This window comes from Oncorhynchus tshawytscha, linkage group LG07 (assembly GCF_018296145.1).
Source record: "Oncorhynchus tshawytscha isolate Ot180627B linkage group LG07, Otsh_v2.0, whole genome shotgun sequence".
Lineage (NCBI taxonomy): Eukaryota > Metazoa > Chordata > Actinopteri > Salmoniformes > Salmonidae > Oncorhynchus > Oncorhynchus tshawytscha.
In genome coordinates, this window is record NC_056435.1 from 45,037,223 (window position 1) to 45,042,277 (window position 5,055).

Sequence of the window (5,055 nt, forward strand, 5' to 3'; positions counted from 1 at the left end):
AATACTCTTCAAATCTCTGTACAATAGCTATAGGATGGTATCATATTAAGCTGATTGTCCACTGTGGCTATGATACAGCCAGAGAACCATAAGGACAGAGTTCTCACGACGTCAAGACCCAGTGTGGTGGGAACAGCCTCTTATTCCAATAGAGAGGCACTGATCATGTCCCCTGTCGCCCTCCACTCTGCTCCGCCACAATGTGTTTCTTATACACACTGCCGTTTTGTGTGTGCACTGTATGTTCCCTTACTGTTTATTTTCCTACAAAACACCATTTCTATTGTCTGGTGACGGAGACCTCTCTTACACATTGTGCCTCTGCACGTAGCGGCACCGTGCCTCTATGTATTCGCATGAACCTTTTAGGCCTTTTGGCTAGTTTTTTCCCAGATTCATTTTTTGGTACAAATCAGAAAGAGATGATTTTTTTCCAGAACCTTCTCTTGACTTCAAGCGTCATCCCCAAGCAACACTGCCATCTGGTGTTGAGATCTGTTCTTGGGGGGGTTAGTGTGTTCAGACCTGCTGGGTGTGTCAGAATACAGCTCCATGGAAGGCTGGATATACAATCATGCTTCAAATCTAGGCCCAAGCATTCATTGGGTCTGTTTGGGTCAGGATGAGTTTTATTGTGTTGGGTGTCTTTGTATAACATTCGCTCTATTTGACAGTATTTCAGTATGTATTGGACTTTACACAACTAAACAGGCCAACTGAATGTAGGCTTATATCACATGTACCCAAAAGGTTCTATCTAATACAAGAACATCAGAAAAAGAGTAACACTGAGTCCCTCTTGATCATATATTGCTCTTGAACATCACCAGTAGTGCGTTGAGGTTACCATGGTAATGTTGGCACAGAACCAGAAGAGAGTGGGTTGTGAGAGCGCCTGTCTGCTGACTCTCATGGTCACTGTAGCCCAATGTCTATCTAGTACCAGTGTCGAAGTGAGGTGAGGCAGGTTGTTGTTCGTAACACTGTGTACTCTGTGCTCCAAAGCTGTTGAAACGGCGCAGGTCACATGTGCCACTTCCCCCAGCGACATATGGCGGTTCTCAGGGGGGATGTTGCTGGCTAACCGCTGCCCAGGTTGGGCTTCCGGCCTTTGGGCAGCTCAGCCCACAGGTGCCCCTCTCGCCCTCTAGCACCCCCGCTATCATCCCACTCCAGACACCATGCCAGGATACTGTGGTGACACAGCCCTGGGCCCTCGGTTCCTCCCATGTCAACAAGACTGAATATGGGAAATTGGCTCCAATTCCATTAATATGATTAAAATACTATATGCCAATCCCTCATCCATAGTTATAACAGGCAATATCTGCTCTGCTCTGTTCAGAATCACTAGAAGCATCAGACTGCGATCCGACTTCTCCTTTACTATTTGTTTTATTCATGGAACCCCTGGCCCAGGCAATTTGTCAATCAAAGGAAATAACACAAATTTCCCTTAAATATACTGATCCTTTCATCTCACTATACATTGACATTATTTTGCTTTTTCTAGGCAATGTATCTCAATTTCTCCAAAATGCTTTGAAGATCATAAATTCAGATTCATCTGAAATTAGCCCTACTGTCGCTCAAGACCCCCAATGGAGGACTCATCTCTACTTATGGAATCCCAATAGTTTTGTTTAAATCTTTGGGAGAAGATATATTTCCTCCCTTAGGTAAAACCATTGCCAGAAACTTTAACAGAGTGCTCAAATCAATGAAACTCAACCTCAGTAGATGGACAAACATTCCAGTTCCTTTAACCGGCAGAATATCTGTTGTCCAAATGAATATGTTTATGGTTGAAGTTCTGCAGTTCAATGTTTCCCATGTCGCCCCCTTCTGGCTATTGAGAAAATATATAAACAAGAAAACATCATTTAGGAAAAATCACATATTTTATAGGGCCCCTCTTAGAGTTGTTTATGAACCATTATTTTACCAAGTACAGTGCATTCCGAGAGTATTCAGACCCCTTGACTTTTCAACATTTTGTTACATTACAGCATTATTCTACAATGTATTAAATTATTTTTCCCCCCTCATCAATCTACACACAATACCCCATAATAACAAAGCAAAAACAGGTTTTTAGAAATGTTTGCAAACGTGTATGTATATCACTCAGTAATGCCTTGCATCCCCCAAATGGTCAGAATGTGGAATCCGTACCCTTGCCAATATCATGGAGAGTAATTTTTGAGAACATTCACAAGATTTGAAAGATTCAAACATTACCAGACAACTCCTTTTTTTCTATATTTACAACTTAGGTTAGCTATGCTGGTATATGGAGTCCCTTGGGAAACCCAACTACCAAACCATCCAATGATGGGATTCATAAACAAATTATCTGGGCTACCGAAAGGACTAATTTCTATAATATATAAACAACTTTTGGAAAGCTCATATTCTCAGCTAGCCATTAACAAAGTATGGACCACAAATGTAAGTGAATCTGAACAACCATTTAACTGGAACAGAATATGGAAAAATATGACCTTGGCATCTCGTAAACGACTGCCTCTCATTGAGGACAACATGTTGGTTGGATTAGTTTGAGGGGATGGGATGGGAGGTTTGGGGTGGAGATATGATATGAACTAAATATGAAACTATATGAATTTGTATATTCAACCTGTAAGCCCCCTCAATGAAAAAAATGCATAAATAAATAAATTGGTCACAAAAAAACAACACTGATGGGAGGCGAGGAGAAGGGGAGAGAGATGCTTACAGGTATGAGGAGTTACTGAGTGACAAGTGTTTTTAATCATCAATGTAGGGATCTTAATTGTGTGTAGTGATCCAATATTCCATTGTCATATGTTCATATGTTCTGAGATAGTCCTCTCAATTTCCACATGTTCAACTCAGTTCAGCGATTGTTGCAGGCCCACAAAACATTGCCCTTGAATATTACTGTAACTCCATTATACTACATTTCCGTTGACGTCATGTAATGTTGATTGTACCAGTGGCAGTGAACTTGTCAGGTTTGGATCCTAACTAAATATTTTCAGGTCTGAGTTTGTCAGTACTAATAGCTAATGAACCTCATAGAGAACAATATGCCTGGTTTGGTTTTACAATTTCTAACTCAACCCAGGTATCAGTGATCAACAGTTCTCTCCAAACACAAGGGGGCAGATTGTCTCTTATCCCACATCAAGTTACATTAAAGCCAGAACTGTCAATCAATGACATGGCAAAAGAGACATCACAGGAGTGTGTGTGTATGTGTGTGGGTATGTGTGTGTGAGAGATATATAGATAGAGAGAGAGAGATAATGATAACTGAGGCGGTATGATCAAACCATGTCTGTGAGGGGAGAAGCCAGCTTGAAGCCTTTTCATCTCTAATAAAGGCTTGTCTTTATTAAGCCAAGCACATCATGCACCTCCCATTCGTGTGTGTGCATGCGCATGCATGTTTGTATGTGCGTGCATGAGCATGAATGTGTGTGTGCTTTTCTGGAAGTAGTGTTTATGCAGAAGTACTGTGTGGTCAAGTTTGCGTATTTAAGAACTCCACCGCATATAGTGTCTGCTATGCTGATGACAGTGTTTGTGTTTGCATTGCTGCAGGCAGTATGTGTTTGTGCTTGTTGGTTTGTGTGTATAGGTAGTGTGTGTGAAATACTGTGGCTAGTTGAGAGCCTGCCTACCTGCGGTATGTCCGTCCGTCTAACCCACCTCGTTGTTATTATTAGCCACTCAGACTGGCAGCTCGTCGCGAACACTGCTAAAACGGGCAAAGCAGTTAACACACCCCCTCACCCACCACCCCCACATAGCCTTACCATCCCCCATACACACACTCACATCCACGCACACACCCTGTACACCCCCCACACACACACACACACTGCTCACACACACACTCTAAACTCCCAAAAAGCTCTGTAAACCACAGCCAGAGGGAGCCGCCCGTCTGACGCCAACTCCAAAGGCCAGCCGGGGGTCAGTGTGTGTGTGTGTGTGTGTGTGTGTGTGTGTGTGTGTGTGTGTGTGTGTGTGTGTGTGTGTGTGTGTGTGTGTGTGTGTGTGTGTGTGTGTGTGTGTGTGTGTGTGTGTGTGTGTGTGTGTGTGTGTGTGAGTGTGAATATTTGAGTATGTGTGTGTGTCTTTCTCTCTCTGTGTGTCAGAAAGTGTGTGAGCTCCTAATGCCATCATTGTGTGGGACTTTGGTATGGGACAGTGTGAAAGCTGTTACAGGTTATTTGTGGTAGGAGAAGGGGAGGCCCTTTACCAAAACTGAGCTCTTCTCTGTTGACTGTCATAGCATCATTTCAAACGAAATGACAGTTAGGGTTTGGCTGAGCAATCCCACAGCTGGAGTCAGAACACAGGAGCCTGGAGACCTAGGGGTAGAGAGCGCTGAGTTGGCTGTCGGCTGCCCCTCTGTTGTACATTAGCACGTTAGCATGTTATCGGGCGATGGCTTTGAGGGGTCTGAGTATCACCCACCTGATAACTGACCCCCTCTGCATGAACCTGGCACCAGCTGAGCCTATATCCAGGGGGGAGGGAACAGGAGAAGCAGCCACCATGAAACTCTATCTAAGTTTTATAGTGTAACTTAGAATTTTTTTGTGAAACTACAGACCTGAAAAATGAAGAGGTGCTTTGCTAAAGTACTGTACTCAACTGACAGGTACTGTCACATAATCTGTCAAATGTAATTTGCTACATGATGCAGACTTAGGGTGAGGGGTCTTTACTTAGGTTCCTGGTCAGCTAATTCTCCCTGGTTTGGATCTATTGACAACTCCTGCTGAGACTGAGGCATTCCTAATATGGACACTTTAAGAGATTATCAGATGGTTGAAATGAATATGCTTGTTTGGGTGATTGAATTAAACCTGTGTAGAATGTGATACGTGTAGACCTAACAGGACACCTGGATGTCAAGTACCTTTCTTACATAACTTCAAACTGATTTTCAGGCAGAATCTGTTCATCTTTTGTGTTTTATATGTTGACATATCTTATTTACCCAAAACAATACTGGTAAACCATATTCAGAGACACAATAACTCAAGTCAATGG